This window comes from Aulonocara sp. 'chitande type north' Nkhata Bay, linkage group LG14 (assembly GCF_057382095.1).
Source record: "Aulonocara sp. 'chitande type north' Nkhata Bay isolate Kocher_YH1m ecotype deep benthic linkage group LG14, A_spYH_male_GT1.1, whole genome shotgun sequence".
Taxonomy (NCBI): domain Eukaryota; kingdom Metazoa; phylum Chordata; class Actinopteri; order Cichliformes; family Cichlidae; genus Aulonocara; species Aulonocara sp. 'chitande type north' Nkhata Bay.
This window is the reverse complement of record NC_141357.1, coordinates 37,678,739-37,704,012: the sequence shown is the minus strand read 5'-3', so window position 1 is coordinate 37,704,012 and position 25,274 is coordinate 37,678,739. Positions and strand designations below refer to the sequence as shown.

At 41.8% G+C, this 25,274-nt stretch overlaps 1 protein-coding gene across 5 annotated transcripts in view; it reads left to right on the top strand.

Annotated features, from left to right (window-relative positions):
- Nucleotides 1–25,274, top strand: part of LOC147315212 (leucine-rich repeat and fibronectin type III domain-containing protein 1-like protein) — a 422,384-nt gene that overhangs the window by 159,183 nt on the left and 237,927 nt on the right. For 4 of the 5 annotated variants that reach the window (XM_086262477.1, XM_086262475.1, XM_086262473.1 and 1 more), the window contains exon 3: nt 15,983–16,110. The gene's annotated coding sequence lies outside the window, so the exon portion shown is untranslated. The remainder of the gene's footprint in view (nt 1–15,982; nt 16,111–25,274) is intronic. The other variant, XM_086262476.1, reaches the window with a different exon arrangement.

Below are 25,274 nucleotides of genomic sequence, written 5' to 3'. Positions count from 1 at the left end.
CCTAACTTTAACCAGCACTTTAATGACGTTAAAAAGTGTTCTCCAAAGTGATTTAAGTAAAATGAACGAACATGTGCAGATTGATTCCACACGGTTCTCATGTTCCCAGTGTCGTCATTTAGGGACGTGTCGGGTGTCCGGAAGCGTAATATGTTGATGATTTGTCATCTAGCATCAAATGCTAGATGACGCTTTGGGAGTGAGAACGTGTTGATTTTGCTGCTTAAATAGTTTAGGAAATATTATCAACAGCTCTGCAGACTGGCACTTTCTATTGTTATCTACTTTTAAAAAAATTGTAATGCTCTATTTGCAACCAAAGCGCTCATTTGTAAGTAGGATTTTGAACATATTATCTCATTACTGCAGTCACTTGATTGGCTCCCAGTTCAATACAAAACTAGACAGTGAAAACTAAAAAATATGAAGAACAGTTTAGTCACTGGTGAATTCACCTACTGTCCATTAGAAAAAGTGCAGGTTTAAGACACACACACACGCACGCACGCACGCACGCACACACACACACGACTTGTGTCACTCTTTTGTGTAAATAGACTTGTGTGCACCTTCTTGGACTGCAGACATGTATGTGCATTTGTGCTTCATGTCTTTCTCAGTGTTTTGTGTTAGGCAGCAGCTGGATTTAATGGAGGTGAGGGAGGAATGGAGATAGATGGTCAGTCTGTGATAGAGTCTGTTGCTGGGTGACAGTTGTGGGGGGGTGACTTAGCAACCCTCTGCCAAATTACTTTCTAGGAAGAAGAGCAGAGCTTAAGATAGCCCCTTACTTATCTGTTATAAGTCACAGAGGGAGGGAGGGGCAGGGAGTGGGAGGGTGACAGAGACATGCAGGATATCGATGTGAGAGGATAGGAAGAGAAAGATGCAGAGAAGGAAGGTAGAGAAGAAGAATAGACTTGTGGGGGGAATATAAAAGGAGAGAATTAGTTAGTGATGCAAAAGAGAGTGAGGGAAAGATGTTAAAGATAGAAAGGAGTAAAAAACTGGAAATGATCGGGCGTGGGGGGATGTTGCAGAGACAAAGGTTTAAGAGGAAAGAAGGTGTAACAGATAAGTTGGATAAAAAACTGGAATTTGGGAAGAAATCATTTAAGGAAAGAAGAAAAAGGATGATTCCAAGGGTGTAGATTTGGTTTTGGCATTGGTGGGGACGGATGATTCAACCACCGAACCTGCCCTGTTTCTTATTTTTTCCCTTTTTGTCTTTGCTTCTTGACAAAAAAAAAAAGGAGAAATATAGTTGCCTACATATGTATATGTACACATATATCTCCTCTCGTTAACTGAGATAAACTGCTGGCATATTGGTTTTACATCTATACTGTCCAGTCTCTCCTGGTGGACATGGTACAGCCTCTGTAAACGAATATCCTGGCTTGCTCGAGGCTTTTTCTCTGACAGTTTCAATCAAAATTAGAAACGATGCTCTGTTATACTGAGAGAACTAATAGTGCTGCCTGTTGTGCAGTTAGTTTCCAAAACACGTTATTCATGGTTACATACAATTTTAGACTGATGTGGGCCAAAGCCTAGCATAGCCTGTAATGTTATTATGACCGGCACATTTTATGAGTGAACTTGACTTTAAGTGACTTACAGGTTTCTTTGAAAAATACTTTCTTATATCCAGGTTCTTCCTTTTTGCTGCCGTCCTCCTCGCAGCGCAGGCTTGCCGCTGCTAAAACTAAACAGAGCTTCCTGAAAGACTCAGCCAATCACATTGGCCATATTTGTCACATGAGGTAGGACTCCAGTAGAGAACGTAATTTAACTCTTTCTGCACCGCTGGGGGAATGAGACGTCGACAGATCGTTTTTTCTCTTTTTATTGGATTTGTTTTTCTTTACTCGAAGAGATCAAATTATTGGTGGGGACAATTCAATAATTGCTGGATATTGGTGGGGACACGTCCCTTCCGTCCATGCCAAATCTGCGCCCTTGGATGATTCAGTGCTTGGTGATACTGATCACGGTCCTGTAGAGGACAGATGTCTCCTTCATGCTGGAGAACAGTCTGGGCCTGCTCAGGCTCCGCCTGCAGCTCTGCTTTGAATTCTAGTTATAATTCACACACAGAGGCAGAAGGATGGATGCACCTTCAGACAGGTTTACCTGCAGCTGCTCTGACACCAGGCTGGAAATCACCATAGGCCAGGTCACAGTGTCATTTTGTCAAAGTTGCTGGCGTCTCACAGAACCTCACAAGGTGTCCTTCAGGGTTGGTGCTGAGATGCACCGGGGTATGGCAATTATGAAAAGATGGGAGTGAGGATCATGCCACATTTCAGTGCAAACCTGTAATTTTTTACTGTGTAGGATTAATACGCAGTAATTAATACATGATCATTAATACTTTGGCTTCATTCCACCATCCACAGACATGCAGTTTGTGGGGATAGGTTAACTGATTAATCCAAATTGACCATAGGGGTGAATCTGTGAGTGTGAATGGTTGTCTGTCTCTGTGTGTTAGGTGCGACAAACTGGAAACCTGTCCAGGGGTGTACCCCACCTCTCGCCCTAAGACAGCTGGGATAGGCTCCAGCACCCCCCGTGACCCTGAAAAGGATAAGCAGAAGCCAATGGGTGGATTAATATGTAAAAGGGGTGTGGCTAAACTATTTAGTAAAAAAAGGGAAACAAGACTCTAAAGACACCCCCCCCCCCCCCCCCCCGCCCCTCCTCCAACCCTCTACATGTAGACTGCATTGTTCTTTAGATTGAGACGGTTATATGTGAGCATGCAATTGTTGTGGTTCACACAAAACCCTCCCCCTGCACTCGCTGATAGCGCCCCTCTGAGCCAGACAAACACGCACACTGATGCTGGGAAATGCCATAAGCGTGTACACACCCTGTCTGTCTGTGTAGAAACACACACACACACACACACACATCGGGACGCCGACTGACGCTGACTAATGGCAGGCTGCTGGTTTGTATGGAGTGACAGAGGTGCCACTTGCGCCGTTTCCACGGTGAAGGGCGTTTCCCGGTAAAGCCATTTTGTGGCTGAAACTGAGATTGAGTTCCCCCTTCATTTAGGTGACAGATAACAAGAGCCTGGAAATCAAACCCGACACTATCAAACACTCAGCCATCAGTCACATCGGACAGCTTACTGCAGGTAGACAGACAGATGATCCCTGCAAGGAGACAAGGACAAAGGAGATTACAGAGGAGATAGGATCCAATGAGGAAAGTCCTGTAGGCTTAGTATGAAGAAGAAGACGAAACTAACTCTTGGTAGTAGAGTATTTAATAATTGTGTAGATGTTTTTTCACCCTGAGTTTCTCAGATCAGAGCTGCAGGTAGTTCATGTTTAAAACCAATGTTTTCATGTTGACGATCACCACAGCTGATGTCACGTTAATGCCAGAGAACCAACAGCAGTCCATAATATCCAGGCTTCATGCATCCGTATCTGATGTCTGTGTCTGCTGTGAATTCTTCTTCTTCTGTGCTTTTTCAGCAGCATTTTGATGGGTTGTAGGTTCAGAGATGTGACATAATGTTTGGGGGGAACCTCCTGACCTGCTGTGTATACCACTGTGCAACTGTTAAGAGTGCGTTTCAAAGGTGGGAGCTTTGTGGCCACACAGAAGCAAACTTTGCCAACTGCCACAATCACCAGCTATGACTGACTGTGACTATATCCTCTCCCCTGAAATCAAATTCAAGCTGAAGAGTCTCTGGCACACTGATCCAATGACCAGCATGAATTCTTTGTATTTCTTATCATTGTTGTAGCTTTTTATGCATTTTTTTTTACTGTAAACAAACTCTTAATTTTCCTCTCTAGGTTTGAATGATTGTGTTATTTTGCTGTTACTCTAGTGACACGGCTGAGAATGTGGGGGAGGGATTCATGTGACTAATCTCTCCCCTCTTTCATGACGCTAACCATGTTACGATGCACTGAGAATGAACCTCGAGTCTGTGTATTAAATGGTCAGTGCATTACATGATCAGTCAAGAGATTAACACAGGCTTACACGATGTCTTTTATATCCATGATGGATCTGTGTTAATCTTCTGTGTGTCCAAAACGTCCTTTTAAAATGACAAAATGATGAAGCTACGTAAACGAGCATCGTTTCAGGGACATTATTTCTCAGATGTGTGAGTTTGATGATGTGAACAGCTGATACAATAATGAGATTGTCTACTCAGCTAACTGATCAGGTATATTCCAAGATAACAACAACCAGCCACCTTATTTATTGGCGTTTGTAAAGATTTTTCTGATTGCTGACATCTTAAATTTATGGTGATGTTCATGTGCAGATTTCCTGACCGCACGAGCTGTGATTCTCTGTTTGTGTGCACGTGTTCTCTCAAGAGGCCCTGTACGTGCACACGCTCATACATGCATGCTGTCACTGTGTGTAAATCAGTTATGAGCTGATCGTGTCTCTCAGCACGCCCTGGTCATTAAAGTAGATGACTAAAAAAAAGTGCTGATTGATGAGCATTCTGAAAATGTGATCTGTCCCCCAAGAGAGCCCGAGAAAAGTTAATAAGCCTCTGAGCCCCTCCAGATGTCTGATGGCAAACATCTCTTGAACAGAACCAACCAGTATTTTTGATTTTCAATTAAATGTTTCCTCTTTATTCTGACACCATCCGTCTGATATCCATGTATACCGCAGGTTTTAAAAACCTCTTGTTTTCAGATATGTTCTGTGGTTTGTGAGCAAAGCTGAAAGTAGGCTGACAAAGGATCAACCTGAATACCTGCGAGGATTCTTAGTTTAAGACTCTCTAGCTTTTCCAGCTTCTGTCTTATACAATATTTTACTTTCAGGTAATTGAGCTCCATTCTGGTAGATTTCAGACTGCTGATGTTTAGATTTGACTGAACTGCAGTCACATCAGTATCTTTCTTTGAAAATTGTTCCTGGACCTTGAAGAAGATGTTTTAGTTTTTTTTTTAAACTTAATTGTCTGCTTCAGTAGTAAATATTCAGGAACAGATATCGCTGTTCTTTGTTCAACCTCTCTTCACTATAGGAGAGAGACATGCCAACTGAAATCTACAAGAGATTTTGTAATGCCACAGATAGTGGTTCCCCTTCTTATGTCTCCAAAGAGCTAATCAATCATATGAGGCATTCACATTGTTGCAGTTTTACTGGCTCATTGTGTCCTTGGTGTAAATTAGCACCAGCCTTCATCGCTCTGATCGGGCACTGTAATTGCAGTCAAAGCAGCTCTGCATTGTGCTGTTAATGAAGCTTCATTGTTGTGAAACTTGAAAACCTCTGATACCAAAAATTTGCATCCTTGCTAACAGATGACACATCTTTACTGTACATCCAGAAATCGGTTTATGGAAATGACTCTTAGTACCTTAGCCTAGCCTACCCCAAACTGCGGATGTCCACTATGGAAGTGGTTGTTGACTTACTATGGATCATGTGCGTCATCACATGAGCCAGGGTTTAAAAAAGGTGTTGGTCATTACGGTCACTGTAACAGCCACTCCATGGCTCAGCATCAAGGAACAACCTCAACATCCACCCAAAGGATAAACGTCACTCTTTCGAGGATGACAAGGTTCACATTTTGGACGGATGAGACTTGCGAGAGGAGTAAAAGAGGCCATCTTAGAGTGAATTGTTAAATGTTTGTCATTTTTATGTTTACCATTTGTACATTGTTTTAACTCTGATGAAAGAAATTCCACTGTCCTTCCCCCCAGATTCTCGAGGTTCTAGGTGGGGGGCTGTAGTCTTTTATCACAGACACATCCTTGTGCTTTTGATGTAAGCTTCCTGCGTTTACAACCCTTTGGTCAGCAGGCAGCAATCACACTGAAAGACGGATAAACCCTCAGGCTCTGTATGCCACAGTCGTGCACACATCTGTAACAGAAAAGGTCTTGATAGCATATATAAATATATATAAACGCACACTGGTGGTAATCATCGAGTCCATCCTCACCTCCTCCATCACCGTGTGGTACGCTGGAGCCACTATCAGGGACAAACAGAGACTGCAGCGTGTTGTGCGCTCTGCTGAGAAGGTGATTGGCTGCAGACTCCCATCTTTGCAGGACCTGTACACCTCCAGGACATTGCGGCGTGCAGCTCGGATCTCAGCTGACCCTTCTCACCCTGGACACAGTCTGTTTGACCTGCTCCCCTCAGGCAGGAGGCTCCGGTCCATTCGCACCAGAACCTCTCGCCATAAGAACAGTTTCTTCCCCTCTGCTGTTGGACACATGAACAATAACCATATGACTGTACCCACCACTAACACATGACCCTACGCTGTGTTCACTGCATCATTCCATGTTTGGCACTGATCACCACCTGCACTCATGTATATATCTTTCAACGTAGCACTCTTAATTCTTATTCTCATGTATATATCTCATGTATATCTCATGCACATATCTTCCCACGTAGCACTTTTAATTCTTATCCCTACTTTTATTTTTTTCCATGTCTATTTAAGTGCTATTTATGACACTATGTTTGCACTGAAGCACCGCAGCAATTTCCTAATGTTGTAAACCTGCTCAACATTTGGCAATAAACCCCATTCTGATTCTGATTCTGATTCCTGGTGCTTGAGTAATATGAGATTTGTGTTTTTCCAGGATCTCTCAACATGATAAGATCCCTGCTAATACTGTCGTGTTTAATGTGAGTGAAAGCACATCTCATTACAATAATGATTCAGTAACATGGTCTCAGACGACCCTCGGTGACCGCAGCGTATCTGACAGTGTGAGCGTCTTTGTGTACGTACGTCCTGCGAGTTTGCCACTTGAATGCCGATGTGAGTCTGAGCCGATGTAGTTTGTATGAGCGAAGGAGATGAAGTCAACAAGTGAGATCGCAGGGTAATACGAAGGTGAAATCTCATGTGTCTATGTTGAAGACTGGAAGGAGGAACACTACTGTTATTCTAACAGGACCCACCTGTGAACAGCTCACCAGTAACACACATTAATTCTATTTTTTCCACTTTTTTATTTATGGAGAAAAAGACAGCTTGGTGTAAAAACTGTACATTTACAGTTATTAAAGGTTCCTGTGGGTCTTTAAAAAGCCTTTAAAAAGCAAAATTCAAAAAGAGTCACTTTGCTTTGCCTAAACATTTGCTTTTGCTATTGATAGTCAAAGGAGCTTGCAAAGAAAAGCGTCTGGACTTCTTTAAGTTGCTTGAAGACGTTTCACCTCTCATCCGAGAAGCTTCTTCAGTTCTAAGGTCAAATGGTGGAGAGTCCCAGATATCTCTCGGATGAGAGGTGAAACGTCTTCAAGCAACTTAAAGAAGTCCAGACGCTTTTCTTTGCAAGCTCCTTTGACTACGATGACCTGGATGACTGAGAACCTTCACAGACATTTTGCTATTGATCTTTATCATTGAATTCATTATGTCACGTCTAAAACCATTTAAGATGATAAAATAAACAGACAGGAATATCCAAACTGCTGATGGTTTGTTCACAGTAATGTTTATTTGCATGTAAATGTCTGCATGTAGACTGTCCACCAACTTTATGATCCTCGTTTGACACCTTAAACCATTAAGAAAACCCTTTGGTCTCATTTTGCAACTATAAATTTTAATGATTGGACTGTTGATCATAAAGAGACTACGCTAGTGGAATGTGCACTGACACGTGCGCATCAGCATTTTACTAAAGGCTCTGCCTGGTAAATAAGAGAATGAGGAAACATTAAATGACTGAATGACCCACGTGCAGGAATTTTTCATTAGACTACAGCAAAGCACCACAGTATGTACCAGTGAAAGCATGTGTTGAGGTGGAAGGCATGCACAAGAATGAAATGCAGAGAAGGTGCAGCTTTTCCTTTGTTTTACAGCTGCTGATATTTTCTAAGGTTTGGATTTTAAGAATGGCAAAAAACCCAGCTGCTGGAGTACATCTCAATCAGCCACAACATGAGGGTCGTTGACAGGTGAAGCGAATAACACAGATTATCTTTCGTTGCGAATGAATCTTAAGCTCATCTTTGCCTCCCTTTGACCAGGTCAAACTGTAAGTTAATGTCACTATGGATCTGCGAGAATAAAATAACAAGTTGTAAGTAGTATCAGTGGAAGCGCTCAGATGGTCCCTTTGCTGCTTTTATATTTCTGTCACTCAGGTTTTTGCCCCTCAGCGATAAACAGCTGATAGGGTATTGTTGTGACCCCGTCAGGCAGGCGGGCGGCGTGGACAAGTTTCCATGACTGCAATAACTCGAGAACGAGGCGAAGTAGGAGCTTCAAATTGATACCATTGGTGTATTTACCAAAACTCTCAGGCGAGTCAAAGGTCAGTGGTCAAATTTCCCGAAAATCTTGTGAATGTGAAAACTATAGTATTTTCAAATTGATAAGACAATGCATCAGCAGAAAAACATCTGCATTTACCTTAAAGAAGCAATTGCTGCTGCCCATCAGTCTAACAATTTAGAGTCCATTGTTCAACAGTAAGAAAGATTATTCACAAGTGCAAAGTATTGAAGACAGCTGCCAGTCTTCTCAGGAGTGCATGTCCCAGCAAATTCACCCCGAGGTCAGATTCCGCAATGTAAAGAGAAACTGCAGAAAACCTCAAGAACTGCATCTCAGACTGTACAGGCCTCAGTTAGCATGTTAAATATTCAAGTTCCTGACACAACAGGTAGAGCAAGACTTCTAGAGCAATGTCCTTTGGATAGATGAGGCTAAAGTACATGTTTCATCATGCTTAATGCATCAGCAAGGATGACCAAAGCAGAAGCTTTGTGAAAACCAAACACAGCCTATCAGCACAAACATCTTGTACAAACTATGAAGCATGATGATGTGGGCTTGTTTTGAAGTTGCAGGAGCTGTGCACCCTGCAGTCATCGAGTCGACCATAAACTCCTTTTACTCCAAAGTATTCTGGAGTCAAATGTGAGGCCATCTGTCCAACTGCTAAAACTTGGCCCAAACCAGGTCACGCAGCAGTATACTGACCCCAAGCACAGCAGCAAATCTCCAACTGAATGGCTTAAAAGAAAACAATCAATGTGCTGCAATAGTCCATTCAAAGTCCAGACCTCGACCTGTTGTGGGAAGAGAGCTGTGTCTAAATTAATGCCATCAAATTTCAATGAACTGGAGCTATTTTCTAAAGAGGAGTGGGGGAAATTCCTCCTCGATGACCTAAGAGATACACAAAATGACTGCATGAGGTTATTGCAGCTGCTAAAGCTGTTCAGCATGCTGTTAATATTGGGGTATACTTAATATTTCACAAAATTCTAATACAATCATTATGCTTCACACCATTGCAAACTGATTTAAAGTAAGATAATTGTGTATTTATATGTATTTATAAAGCATATTTACAAATTATAAATAAATCGATTTAGATATAGAGATAAAACAAAAATACTATCCAGAAAAACAAAGAAGATCCCCATAAATATCGTGAAAATGTTTTAATTTTTAATGACAAGCATGTATTTCTAGTTTTATTATTCCTGTTATTATCTAACAGTGTTTTGGTGGAGTTGCTACATGAAGCTGTTTCCATTTTCAGTCCCACAGTTTCCATATTTGAAATTGAAATCCTCTGCTGTTTGGTCCTGTAGGCTCCTGATCATCTACAGTGGCTCAGTATGAAGTCAGATATACGCAGCTAATTTTTTCTCTTGTAGCTTGGAGCCATGCTATAGCTAGTGCTAATCTCTTAGCCTACAGCATTAGCTCTTGCTAAGGCTAATCCCTTTTTGTGCAGCACCGGGCCCGCTAACGCTAATCCATGTGGCTGTGTTGTGCTAATGCTAATCCAGCTGTCAGTCAGAAGTGCTGACCGGTGTAGAGATGAGAAGACACCTGTGTGCTGCTTACTGTACTCCAGCTCTCCTCTTGCACTCTTGTCAGTTGCCATGAGGCTCAATTCACCTCCTGCTTCCCTCCCTCTCTGTCATTTCTGATCATCCCGTGGTCTTTCTGATTTAACCTGTTTGTCTACATGCCTGGTAATCCGTTTTCTAATCCAACCCTCTTTCCAGGAATGCAGCACTTAAATGTGGATTTCAACCTCAAATAAACCCAGCATTTCGAGCTAAAGCTTTGCTCTCAAACTTTATATGAAAATGCGTGTTAGAAGACACGCTTCTTTGGAATCGAGACGATCATTTTAATGCTTATTGAGTTATACAATCATTCTTTTAGGATGTCAGGACTCTTGAAGCTGGCTCCAAAAGTGAATGAATAGCCATGGACTAACCCAGGAGCGTTGACACATACAGCTATACAGTTGCTGCTCAGTTTCTCCTGCAGTGTTGCCAACTTAGCAACTCTGTCGCTATATTTAGCGAGTTTTCAGACACCTTAGCGACTTTTTTTCTGAAAAGCGACTAGCGACAAATCTGGCGACTTTTTCTGGTGTTATTGGAGCCTTATTTATGACGACTTTTTGACGTGAAAGCGTGTATCGCTCTTACTCTCAACAAGCAGTGGGTGCTGCCGTGGGCACCTCGCCCGTGCCAAAGTGCTCACAGGTGGAGGATAGTCCTCCCCCCGCTGCTATCAGGGCAGGAGATGTTCACACCTATGCATCCAAACTACAAATCAATCGCGCATGAGCGAAGCCGCTGCTCCTGCACTGACTGTAACGCAGTCAGTTCTTCTTTTACTGTTATGCTGTTTTGTGGATCACAAGGTTTAAAACTACTTATAAACACACACACATGCACACACACAAAGTAACTCCACCAGAGTGCCTATTTCGGGTCACTTTTGCCGGCCCAAGCCCGGATAAAGGAGCAGGTTTGGAATTGTCACATTAAAAAATCAATAATTGCTAAAAAAAAATATTAATTTGTAGTAATAAATAATTTCTAAATGCATTTAGGACGTATTTTACTCACTTTATGTCTCGTCCACGATGTTATTTCTCTCTCCAACAGCGTAGGTTACAATTACATTAGCATGACCAATTATGCAAATTAGGCGATGAAGACATTTAGCGACTTCTAGCGACTTTTAGGACAACCAATAGCAATTTTCCTTACTGAGGAGTTGGCAACACTGGTCTCCTGTTCCTCACGTCCTAGGGGCATTGTTCAAGTTTGTGGCCTTTTAGAGCATTTTAGATGGTTTACTGTGAGGTACAGCCAGGAATTGACATTTGGGCTTTTGGAATAAGAATTGTAAGTAAATCTTAGCCCTAAAATTCAGTAGTGCCTCTAAAACTGTTGACATTACAAATTTGATAAAAACAGCCTTCTTTAAGGGCTATTTTTTAGCATTAATTTATCACATAGTTGGGATAGCAGGTTGATGAATGTGGGACTGAATTAAATGACGCATGTATATTTGGTGGTAATGATGAAACGCATCACCCAGTGCAACAATGCAACTGTGACCTGCTCCACCTCCTGGGTGGCTGTAGCTTAGGAGGTAGAGCAGGTCACTTACTGATCGGAAGGTCGGTGGTTCGATCCCTGGCTCCTCCAGTCTGCATGTCAAGATACTAACCGCAACTTGCTCTCCGATGCATCCATCTGTGTATGAATGTTGTTAGAAAGCACTAAGTATAGATAAAGTGCTTGATTGGGTGAATGAGGCATGTTGTATAGCTTTGAGTACTCTGTGAGAGTAGAAAAGCACTATATAAGAATCAGTCCATTTACCATTTAGCCCTGTGGCAGAGCTAATCAGATTAGGCTTTGACTACACACATGTTGCTTCAGATTAATTGAACTTTGGGCTCTTTCACAGAATCTCGTTGCTAATACCACGTCTGTAATGTCAGCAAAATGATTCTCGTCTTGCTACCGTTGACACAAACAATGAGCGTTGCACTTTTCGGAGAAGGCACAGTGAATTTGAAGTTTTCCGATCTCCCGTTCTCTCCAGTTATCTGCTGTTTATTTCATCGTCTGGCGAGACAGCTTCCTGTCATTGCTAAAATCCACTGCTTTCGAGTGTCTGAACAAAACAGCTTGAAGCTTCCCCGGTGATGAAACACTCAGCCTCTTCCTCCTTCCTCCTCCCACTCATTTCCAATAACTCCCCCTTGGGACAGCTTTTCTTCATCTCTGTTATTCATGTTCTTTTCTGCTTATTTTTTATGAACACTGTTGTTTTTTTCCCCGCCATCGTCCATCACGCTGTGTTTTAAAGCCATTTGGATTTTGTTATCAAATTCTCTTCTTTTTGTTTTGAAGCCACCGTTATTACAGCCCAGCTTCTTCTGTCATCTATCACCGCCGCACAAATTGTGTTTCTGCTGCATTTGTCAGTTGTGGCTTCATTTTATCACCTTGTTTAATTACCTTACTTCTATCTCTTACTGCAGTGCAAACTAAATTAACCAAAGTAAACAGTACACGCCTGAAAGCCTGGAGGCGATTCAAGTGAATACATTTCGAAAATGGGCGTTTCTTGAAGTAAAAAAATGTATTACTAAAGAAAAATGTATATATCTGCCGATGCACAGGATGTGATGTAACTGTTTCTCCAAAAGGGCTGTTCACCTACGCTACACCCACACCACCCTGATATCAAACTCTGAGAAAAAAATCCACCTTCAGGCACGTTGTTGGCACATTATACATCATCAGCGTGTGATGCTCTGAAGGTTATTCTGTGAAATATTTGTCTAATTTTCTTTTTTGTTATACCTGAATCCTGTCATCCTCATCAGCTGCACTTAGCACTTGCTTGCATTTCCCAGCATGCCTCAGGAGAAACTTAAGAGAACAGCCGGTCGCAGGTTTTTCTGTGTAGGTGGACTCGGTGATGAGGAACATAGGAGCTGAGAAAAGTGCGAGTTTTGCAGCTTACTGAAAACACATCGTTTCCTTTGTTAAAGCTGCAGAAATACTGAATCTGTGTTTTTGTCCCTCACAGATGTCAGTGATGCTGTATTGAAACATGGTGCTGGAGTGTGTCACTCTGAAAAGACACTTTTTGAGATTTCACGGTCACATTCATCTCTCTTAAAAATAATAGGTTGTGGGGTGTGCACACTGTTAAGTCTAATTGTTGAACGTTGTCATTGTGCTTCTTAAATTTGTAAGGTCTGAGTTCAATCTATAGGATCAAGACATTCCTTTGTCTCTGACCACTTCTCCAGCCTCTCTGTGCTGGGGGAGGTTTTATTGCAGATACATTTTATCTGGAAGATCTGTTTCTTGTGTGGTCAGCTTCCTGCCCTTTTATGGCTTCACTGTGTTGTGCACGGTGAACCAATACAGGAATTGAACCATATATTGGGTGTGGGGGAGATTACCATTTTATGACTGAGGATGTTGTTAGAAACAGTTGGAAGTCACGCACACAGAGAGACACACACATTCTCACACACTCACTCACTCAAACACACACACACACACACACACACACACACACACACACACACACACACACACACACACACACACATGCATACCGATGTGGGAGGTGCTTTTGCTGTGATGTGTATTGTGTGAACTGTTTTCCCAATAAAAGGCAGCAAGCAGAGGCCCGATTTAGGGTCATTTTGTGGTAGACACCGACGAGGCCTCCCTTGCAAGTAAATCGATCGATCGCTGACTGTCTTGTTTTCTTCATGATGATTAAGTCTCTAAACTAGCGGGGCTTGTGGAAACACAGACCCAACACACACAAATTCATCCAAACTGGTTGTTTGTTGGAAACTGGTGGAAACATTCAGCTCAGAAGCATCAGAGTGGGTTTGAAATAACACATAAAAAAAAAACTAATCTGCCTTCCCAGAGAGGTGGATTTGTGGACTGATGGACTGAAATCACTTTCTTCACATCCAGAACAAACACAAAGTGTGAGGGTACTTGTGAGTGAAAGCAAATTGTCCCACTTCAGCAGAGCAGACAGCTGAATACAGCTCCAGACTCCCATTCCTCTTTCAAGAGATCAAATTCAGATTACCAGTGTGATTAAGTCCATCCTGAAGATCCACCACACTTCATTCATGTCAGTTTGGATGACAAAAGGCTCCAAGTGCTTTTTCATGTTTCATGATGCCTTTCTTTAGCTAACAATAACACATTTATATAGCTAATACAGCACAACACTGTTAATGATGATAATAATAATGTATACTTTATTGATCCCAGTGGGGAAATTACTTTCTCTGCATTTAACCCATTCACTCAGTGAAGCAGTGGGCAGCCACCAATCAGGCGCCCGGGGAGCAGTGTGTAGGAACGGTACTTTGCTCAGGGGTACCTCAGAGTAGCCATTCAGTGGATTCGAACCCCTCACCTTCCAATCTTGGGGCGACCACAATTTCATTATTATTTCATATTACATTTTTTCCAAGTAAATCTCTGATTTAAAAAAAAAAACAAAAAGAAAAAATTCACATCTTGCACATCAAACTTGTCTCATTTCTAAGAGGCTGCGTTTAAATTTTTGGGAAGCGCATCTGTAACCGGAAGGTCACTGGTTCGATCCCTGGGCTCTCTGTCCTGGTCGTTGTGTCCTTGGGCAAGACACTTCACCTACCGCCTACTGGTGTTGGCCAGAGGGGCCGATGGCGCGATGTGGCAGCCTCGCTTCTGTCAGTCTGTCCCAGGGCAGCTGTGGCTACAACTGTAGCTACCTCCACCAGTGTGTGAATGTGAGAGTGGAATTGTTAAGCGCTTTGGGTGCCTTGAAAAGCGCTATATAAATGCAATCCATTATTATTATCTGTGACCTCAGCAAACACTTAAATAGATGCAGGGCGTGCTCTAGTATCCTATTGAGCATGAACGGGCTGTGGTTGTGGTTGTGGCTCAGCAGGTAGAGCAGGTGCAATAATCGGTATGGTGTGGTGTGAGTGGGTGAATGAGACATGTTGTAAAAAGTAGAACTATTTAAGAAGCGTCCATCCATTTACCATGAGAGGGCAGAACTCAGTTCTTCAGTCATTCCTCCTCTCACTCATCACATGGGGCTGCAACCACGATGTCAGGATCCAGAATTTTCAGTCCAAGGCTTCACAGCAAGACTGCATTTACTGGTTTACATTCACTGTCTACATAGATCACACATACACGTTTGCTGTTTGAATGAGTGTAGTGGCAGACTTCTGGGGTTTGGTTTAAGCATCAAATGATCTTTGATCAAGTGTAGACACAGAGATTATTCTCAATTTGTCATATAAAGACTCTTTTTTTCATGCAGAGCAACAATAAAACACGACTCTGACATGCTGTCACGTAATGGACATGCGTGCACTTATATACATGACAGTAAGAGGTTTGCTATGTAAACTGAGTGTTTTCCATGAGAAACACTGAAAGAGTTAAGCTGTCTGATAATGGACATGTAATGGGCTTGTAACTTTAAAAGTAAGTGTTTGATCTGCAACACATTTGACATTTTTTCTTGAAAACTGACACAAATGATTAATTCTGAATAATAATATTAGCTGGTTACTGTTTGAGTAGTTCTTCTGGCTCCTAAATGCAAATATATAACAATAACAACTGTTTCAGGAAGAATTCAGGACTTCACATGTCCATTTGTAACCCTTCAAAATATTCTTTCTGCTTGACAATATTAATGAATTGTTATAGCTAATTGTCTTCAGCACAAACCTTTGAGTTATCAGTATTTTCATTTTTCATTTCGGATATTTGTCACTCTGTAAAACCACCGCTCGCTCCGCAGCTTCCCTTCGTCCTTTCTGTAGGTCCTGCTGAGGAATTTGGATGAAAGGAAAGGAGGCAGAGCAGCCTCGAAGGGAGGGCGAAAAAGAGAGAGGAAGAAGTGATAGAGGAAAAGAGGGAGGAGAAGTGACAGCAGGGACAGAAAATAGAGGCAAAGAATCTTTAGGAATACTAATGAATTAATGATGCAACGTGTTGACATTTTTCTCTTTCTTCTTTTTGTCCCTGCACTCTTTCCTTGTCTCATTTCAACCCCTCTCTTCAACTCTCCTCCTCCTCCTCCTCCTCCTCCTCCTCCTCCTCCCCCTCTTCCTCTGCGCTCCTGCAGGTAGGAGGGTGTCCTTGTTAGCTTGTCATCCTGTTGTAACCCTGAGGCCAGTGATGTGACTGGAATGTGAATTCATCATAAAAGGACCAACTCTACCTGAAGACTTCCTGCTTCCCCAAGAAACTCAGGTAAGTCGTACATAATGGAATATTTAATGTGATAATTCTCTGTGTGGTTTGACTGTATGTCTGGAAAAATTACAAGTGCTGAAAAGCAGCTTGGTAATTTTGGGGCTTAGTTTTTTTTAGAAGGTACGTCTCCAGTTATTTCATTCAGCTGAAAAGAGCCGATGCATAAGTGGGGAAAAGTGATCATGAACTAATACGTGGTTTATTTGAGACCAGTGCAGAGCGGCTTGTCTGCTTGGTGTGAGATGCTCATAATGTTTCTTATGCTGGGTTCTGGTGCTGGTACTCGCCGTCAGCCCGACCTGCCGTAGACCTTCTATGGCACCACTTTGGGCCGGCAACAAAAACGGGCTTTATTTTTTGTCCTTTCCTTTTTTGGGTCAATCAGGAGTGTCAGAATCAGAATATCATATTAATCCCTGAGGAAATCATATGCGTACAGCTAGGGCTGTGCGATATGACCAAAATCTCATCTCCCGATATACGAATTCTATCGCCCGATAACGATATAAATCACAAAAATTTAACATTTTCTGTAAATTCTGTGAATCTCGGGCAGCTCGACTTACGTGAAGTGTTTCCAGCTGCGCGTCATGTAGCTGCAGTCGAGTGTTTTAACCGATGCATGAAACGACACATTTTTAGACATAAGTTGTAAAGGCCGCCGTTTTCTTTGTATTTATTACACGGCGTGCTGCGGGGAAAAGCCTGTTCTAACGTTTGAGTCTAAGGTTTATTTTTTAGCACCTGACGGCTCTTTTTTAATTCTCATCCGTAAATAATCTGCTCTTTCACGTGATTCAGTTTATTTTGAAAAGTCTCAACAGGATCTTGAGCTTTATTGTGAAAGGCTTATGTGGAACGGTTATATAAAATATAAGAGAAAGAGAGAACTTTAAGAAATGAATATAGCCACTACAGTGACCATCAAAATGATGAAAAATACTGCCGTAAACAGTTTATTTTGCGACACCACGAAACAACCGATAGCGTAAAATGAAACGATAGACGTTTTTATATCGTCATCCGATATATATCGTTATATCGAACAGCCCTACGTACAGCTGTAATAGCTGGTGTGGTTGGTCTTGCTGGTGTAGCTAGATGGATTAGGTAGAAGTGCAAGTAGGCAGCGCGCCACATGTCGTAGCCTTGTCTATGACATTTTTAGATGCCACCTTTTACTTGACTGTTCAGAGTCCAGAGTTCTGAATGGACAGACTTCAGGTGCCCCAGTCCCTTGGATATGCAGGCTCAGGCTGCTGTGATGCACTGATCCTTTCACTCTTTATGATGTCAGAAAGAGCAGATACCCTGATCTCAGGTCCGACTCTGGGTGGGAAAATTGAAGCTTGTAAGGGTCAGCCCGTCAGACGAAAACTGTGGGCAGGGAGCTAAAACAGCTTCTTTCAAATGTAGCGTGACCTGAGGGGACTGGTTCAGTCCTTTCTGTTGGTTTTCTTCCAGGAATATGTTTATAGTGTCTTTAACTGGACTGTGTGTGCAGCACAGCCGGTAATACTGTGAGTGTGTGTTTGTTGTCCTCATGTAAAAGGCCTCTCCATGTGTGTGAGCTCCATTCTGTCACATCATCATTACAAAACACATTATTATTAGAAATTACATAAAACATTACGTGCATCCTGATGCTAACAGATGTGTTTTTAACATAGTTACGAATAGTTACACCACTTACATTAAAAAAAATAAAAATAATGTAACTACTTTGAGTTCTTAATCAAAATCGTAGAACTTGATAGTTTTGATTACGTTGCAGTTACTTCTCTAACAAATATCTGAACCTGGGAAATAAAACAGGATTGTCCTTCAAAGTCTTGTGAGGTTTGAAATAAGGCATTTTAATGAAGACAGATTTCCAACATTGCAAAGGTTCTTTTGGGCCAACACAGCCACCTGCCTTGGCGCGGTCGGCTGGTTGCAGGCACGACAGACTTGGCTCGGTTGAAGGAATCACAAGAGGCTGTAGAAATTAAAGCAAAGAATGCCTTAGAAATGGAGTCTGTCTGGACGTATCGACAGCGCCTCGTGAGCCACTTTCCCCACAGCGCTGTTGCACTTAAATGTGTTCCAGCAGCTTTGCTGAATGGCACTGAGCAGAAATAAGCCAAAAGAAAGGATTTCTGTACATAATGAAAAAATGACGTGAAATTTACTGACAACAAAACACAAGGGGCGATTTTGACACATAAATTCTGTTTACTGAAGTGATGATCGGTTAATGTTCACCTGCCACTAAGAAGAATCTCTACAGAATAATCTACACACAAAGTGTGCTCAGGGCACAGATTATAAACCACCATTAAATATTGTTTAATAGCAATTTTCCATTGCTCTGTTTATCAGTGTGACATAATTCTATCTATTATTTTATTAATAATTTATTGACTCTGTCGTAAAGCTGTCTAACATAACATAATAGTCTTAAAGAATCATGTTGTTTGTGTCTGAGGGATACGATCCCCAGTAATGTTCACAGTATGTTTGTTCAGGTCACCTCTTACTAATACGAGCACCACATGTGATAAATCTCTCCATAACCAGAGAAATTGTTGAATTTTCTACCTATGATTTGCACATTCATTCTTTTCTTTGTTTGTTTTCTTATTAAATGTTTCATTTTAAAAGCTTGTTACTAAAAAGTAAATTACTGGGATTTCTAATTAGCCACATTTCGATTAGTAAAATGTTGAAGTCTGTTACACATGCAAGCCATATTTCATGCTTCATTAAGTTAAATTAGCCCAACACACACCTCCATAATCCTTCTTCTCTTCTGTCATTACACCTTTATTCTGAAAGTCTCTGCAGCTATTTTATTCTGGGAAAAAATGTCCTGGTGAAAACATCCCACCGAGTCATTTAGCCAACTTATCCAGAGTGACTCACAATAGTATAAGCTGCAACAAATCGCAATCCCTGCATCATCCACACAGTGCAAGTGTCCAAGAAGAAAAGCTGTAAGAGGATTGCAGGGGTCAGAGCTGTACTGCACTCACAAAAATGGTATAAATTTTCCTGTCCATTAAAGAGATCTTGTACTGTATTACTGTAGCATCGGACAACATGAAATATGAGCTGAAAGAACAAATTCAGAACACGTGACACTTCTTCTTCCACAAGCTTCATTAAGTAACAGAAAAAACTGCAAAGAAAATGCAATTTAAGAATCTTCTGTGGTCTCATTTGGGGTCGTCAAATATCCCTTATTCGCATTTTTTACAGTACTGTGCTGTCCCCATGATTTCATCAGGGGTTATTCTAGGTGGAAGACACTGTTGAATCAGTAAAGAAACTCACATTGTGTCTTTAAGTATGCAATGATATAATAACTGACTTTGCACTGATGAACCATGATGACCATCTGTCTCAGATGCTGTTGGCCCTCCAAGTCCCCAAACCGTTTTTGACCCACTGAGCCGCGGACTCTAATAACTCCAAGACGTCTGCAGCAGATTGTTAAAGTCTCATTGTGTCGCTCTGTTATCCTGATGAAAGACGTCACTGTCTTTGGGGGAAACCATTCCACTGAAAGCATGTGTTGTTGCAGACCAGGTGGCACATGAATACCTGAACACGGTGTTTCCCAGCACAACATTTCCCAGAGAGTCATGCCCCACCACCAGCCTTACTCCCTCACAGGGTGCTAGGACCATGTGACTCAGCAGGTCAGGTGACCTGCCGTTGCTTAAAGGAACAGTTCAGACCTTTTCGTGCCCACTGTAGGCGTTTTCCACGTTGAGCAGCGGTTACCAATGGGTCTCAACACATCCTTGTACATCATTCACATTTTGTGTCATTCTTGTGTTACAGCAGCCCCTCTCTCACCTTTGACCCATGCTGAGAGCTCTTGTTAGGGGCCAAAAACGTATTCACAGGGCTGTAGTTTGTATCGTTACGCTCACCACTTACCTTTCAGTTAATGAGATTCACCAGACCAGTCCTTCTGTTTCTCTCGCGTACACAAAGATGTTACTGTTCAGGTTTCATCTAATACAGGCCAGATTGTTGTTATGAGATAATCAGCTCTATATGCTTCATATCAGAGTAGTCGTAGTGTTTTGGATGAGTGTATTTAGTCCTAAAAGAAGTGATGCTCTCAGTGTCAGTGTTCTCGGTCTATCCCACCGGGCTGCTGCCCCCATGGCCTCATAATGTGTTTAATACGCAGGAACAGGAAGGTGGATGAACTGTGAATGTGGACTGATGAGCCTGATGACACATCAGGATGACGAGACAAGCGCTGCTCCCCATAGAACTATATCTATATATCAGTGTCATCTCCATCTGATTTGTGCAGAGCAGGGGGGATGAGAGGGAACAGCTTCACTCTCAGCCAATCACAGAGCGAGCATACACGAAGAAAGAACACAACATCCTCTCACAGAGTCAGTCGCTGGATTTTTTTCTATTTTCTACATTATTTCTTACAGCCATTTATCCAGAGTACCAGTGTTCACACACACACACACACACACACACACACACACACACACACACACACACACACACACACACACACACACCTAACCCTAACTCTCAGCCTAAACCTAAATATATACTGTAACCTCAAAATGAGTCAAATGCCTTCAAACTCATGAGGACGGGCGTTTTTCCCCCATAAGTATAGTAGCATGCCAATTATCTGGCAAATATACAGATAAAAAATATATTGCACTTTCCCCTCTCTGGATGCTAAAGCTACTGTATATGATGCTTTGTGTTTGTGGGGAACTTTGTAATATACCCTCTGGCTTTATTCTTTCATTGCTTCCTGGAGAATCCTTGACTGAACCTTGAATTTTTACAGCATGTATAAAAACATCCTTATTTGTGCTCATAATTCCATCCCAAGAGAAACTGTTATGGTCTAAAAATAAAATGAAAAAAAAAATCAAAACTGTTTCTGTTTCAAAATAAAATGAGACCTGAAATTACAGACCTGGGCATATGCAGCAAAACAGTAATAGCTTATTTTCCACCTCTGGAGAACACACCGCGCCACAAAATGGTCCAAAGCTGTCCTTTTCTTTGGCTTCAACATCTAAATTGATAATTCAGGCAGAGAGCTCGAGGCACAAAGGCCCCTATGGAGGACTGAAAACACTCATCTGATATATTGTTCCTGCACTGGGAGACCGAGGTATTCCTCTGGGCTACATTCACTCTCCACGGAGCAAATCCATCCACAGAACTCTAAAAATGTCTCTTTACGGTGATTCAGAGCTCTGCATCAGCACCCGATCACAGCCATTTGTCATGTGGACGAAGGATGTCTAATCTTTATCTGAGGTGCTGTGTTCTAATAGAGCAAGAAAGGGGCAAGCATTAACCTCCCCTCTGTCTCTGACACTCTGGCTTTATTTCTTTCCATGTGACCTTTGCTGCTTCTCTATACTCATGAGGTTTTGTTGGACTTGGGTGAACATGTGCACACAGTTGTCCAGCCTGTTGATAAAAATGCTCGCCACTGGAAAAAAAATCAGTTGCATGTGTAAAATGATATTTTAGTGTCACATACCAGCCAGCTTTTGGTGTTCACAGAGGCGGAGTTAAGTTCTGCATTAAAGCATGGCAGCAGAAAATGCAGAGCTTAAATTCCACTTGGACACTCAGATAATCCACATATATAAAAAGACGGGAAAAAACAACATTTACCCTCAAAACCCCTAAAAAATAAATGAAGCAGAAAATATAGAGGAAAAGATTTAAAATATGAAGCTTGTACTTTTTCTTTAGCATAACAACAGAACCTAATAATAACTCTGGAGATTCGCGATGCACATATGTGTGGCTCCATGTGCGCTTTTGCAGATCATTTCATATTTAGCGATTTGTTTGTGGAGGATGCTGGGATGTTTGTGAGCCACTCTGCAGGTTTTAAGTTCAAATATTTCCATCTGCCATCTCTTTTCCCCTCATACTCCTCCTTCCAGTCTTTAGCTTTACGTCTTTCATCTTCTAACTAACCCTCACACTTGTTTCCTGCTCATGTCGTCTTCCATTACCACGAGTACGCTCCTGCTTTCAGTCGTTCCTCACTCAGTGTTAGTCAGCCACTGCGTCATCCTCGCTGGTCTCTCTCTATCTCTGCTTCACACTTTCTTTGTTTTATCTTGCTTCTTTTTCAGTCTTTCCCCCTACTTTTTGTGTCCCCGTTAAAATATCTCTTCTTTAACTTTGCATTGTCTTTCAAGTTATGCACTGATAGCTTCCCATCTCTCTGCCCGTGCGACGATAACGTTAGTATCACTGGAGAGTTCCACGATCAAAGAGCCTGTGATGAATAATAATTATGAGGCAATTACTGCTCGCAGAGATACGAGTGCTTTACACCACACGGAACCAGTTTTGCTTTTCAGTGTTGGGTAGCTTTAGCTTAGCAGTCCTTCGTGCTAAAATTATTTTGCTTACACACTCGTTCACAGACCCGACGATAAACACACAGAACAACATACAATAAAGGCTCAAATGTCCACAGAGCAGTCTCCTTTTGCACTCAGATCAATTATTTATGGTGTTTATCTGTGTGGATGCAGGAACACTTTATGGATTTGTTATTCAGATGTGAATCAATGCCATTGTTTTAGAACTTGTGAGAAGAAACTGTTTCCACTCAGCAGCTATCCTTGAACAAAGAGAGTCATAACTGTGTACAGTATATAGTGTTGTGGTGATACTGCCGTTTGATTCATACTGGTTTGATCATGATCAGGTTATGTATCCAGTAAGAGTCACCATGAGTATCTGAATACTCACTGCTTCTCAAACTGTGCACAACATAAAAACAAGAGACATGTAGCTAAAATCATACTAGCCCGGATGATGCTGGACAACAATGGGCGAGAAATTCTACAGGTAAGAGCATCATAACATGTTGAGAGTGATCATTATGTAAATAAAGAACCCATCAACTACATGTTCCCAGAATTCCTAGGGGCAAACCAGTGTCCTCCCTCACTGATGGTTTGTTGGTGCTGCAGATACAAAGAGTCTCAACAATGACAGCAAGAAAAACCTGTTTCCCTGCCAGTATGTTCACCAAAGGCTTGTATGAAGGCTAAGAAGCTTTTTTTGAGTCATTCAGCATCGTGACAAAGATCCCGTCATTGGTGGTAAGTGCGGGGTTTAGCTGCAAGTTCTTCGTGTATTGTTAAACAAACAAAACAATGTGTTGGATACAACAAAGACGGTGAAGTAAAACTAGAACATGAGACGCTGTATGTGTGCCTGTGTGTTTTAGGGCTGTTTGTATGGAGACGATTGAGATGAGCATCAATAGAGATGGAATGAAAGGACCCAAGGCAACACACACACACACACACACACACACACACACACACACATTTCTTTGGCTGCCCTGTGATTGACTCACTGAATGTTTTTCTTTTTGATGATCACTTTTATGTCTCCATCTTCAGCTGTGTGTGTGTGTGTGTGTGTGTGTGTGTGTGTGTGTGTGTGTGTGTGTGTGTGTGTGTGTGTGTGTGTGTGTGTGTGTGTGTCAGCCAGTGAGTCAGTCCACCCCCCACCCTCCAACCCCACCACCCCCTCCCTATTGCTGGAGGATCATCCAGGAATAAACACGCATCTCTCAGGCCTGGTTTCTCTCGTCAGTGATCACTGATCCTCCAACTCTCCACTTTACACAGTGATTCACAGCACAGACTCAAAGCTGGAAAACAAAAGCCTGAATATCTATCCTCCAACAGTGGATATTAACCTGCCACTGTACTTAGTCACTGCTCTTTATTTCAGTGTTTTGTCTGTTATTTGTAAAGTTTATCTCACAGATGTTAAGATACTTGATTTCACAGTCTTTCAGTATAAACACAGTTACTCTGCACGGTCAACGTTCTTCACGCCTGAAACTGAAATGCATGAACTCTTGCCTTCTATCTGTCCGCTACCAAATCTGCATACATTCCATATACAAATGATACAAAAGTGTGTAAAACAAGTTTGTATTTGAATAGTAATAATAATAATTCTTATTATTTTGCACTCACATACCACATTTCTATTCCTCCCCATTGTAGTAAAGCATGGGGCTATGTTGATTTCTAGTAATTATTATTTCCAAACACAGTTCACATCTGCTGGAAAGTATATGAATATTTTAATTAAACAAAACACAATATAGATTTTATTTAATTTAATAGTTCTTTGGAATTTTAAAGAATCTAAACACTATATAAAAACAAACTTTGTGACATTCCCAAAACGTTTGGCCACAACTGATTTTCATTTATTGATTTTTTTTATTCAATATTGCTACAATTTTAAGAATGACATTTCTTACCTTTGTGCTGGTGCTTTGCTCAGGACAAACTACTCTGCAGTAGACATTTTGTGCATTTTTATGCATCCAGATAACCCCGTGGCAGCTACTGCAGCTCACCCGTGCCCTCAGGGGTCACCTGGCTTCTTCTGTCTTAGGTGGACTTCCTATTTGGCATCTACTTTCAGCCGGGTTGTGACACCAGTAACACTAATTCACTAATCATCTGCAGTACTGTTGGAGGGCTGTTGGTCCTATGTGCAGCACACCTCGGTCTACTGCAGTACAGTTACTGTGTGATCATCACACAGTAACTGTACATCTTGTAGTAGCCCACAGAATGTCGGCTACTACAAGATCCTGTTGTCAGGATCGTGGCCTGCAGTGTGTTGTTTGACGTTAAGGCCTCTGAATTCGCAGTACATGTTGGTCATAAGTGTTACATTACACACAGGTGGTCAGATTGCTTCCAGTAAAAGTGATGTTTCTTCACATGTCCATCCTCTACAGCCTCCATGGCCCAGGTTAGAGTTGGTAATCAGACCATCTAATCCCAGCTTATCTCAGTTTTTCACACCTCACAATAAGTTGACGGTGAGACTTCATAGTAATGTGATGTAAAGAAAGTCTGCGTGTGCCTTGGCAGTGCCCTCAGATCAGTATTTGTAGCTGTATGAAATATCTCGTGCTTTTACAAAGAGTCCGCTCTCTCTCTCCCCAGATGTTAAAATAAAAGCTAACTATACCATATGTGAATCAGCAGCATAAAGTGCAAAGGTCAGAGTCGTGGCTCCTGCAGATGATTCATATTCCTCTTTCTGCCATGCAAATGACTCACAGTTTAAACCACAAAGGGTCAGATTTA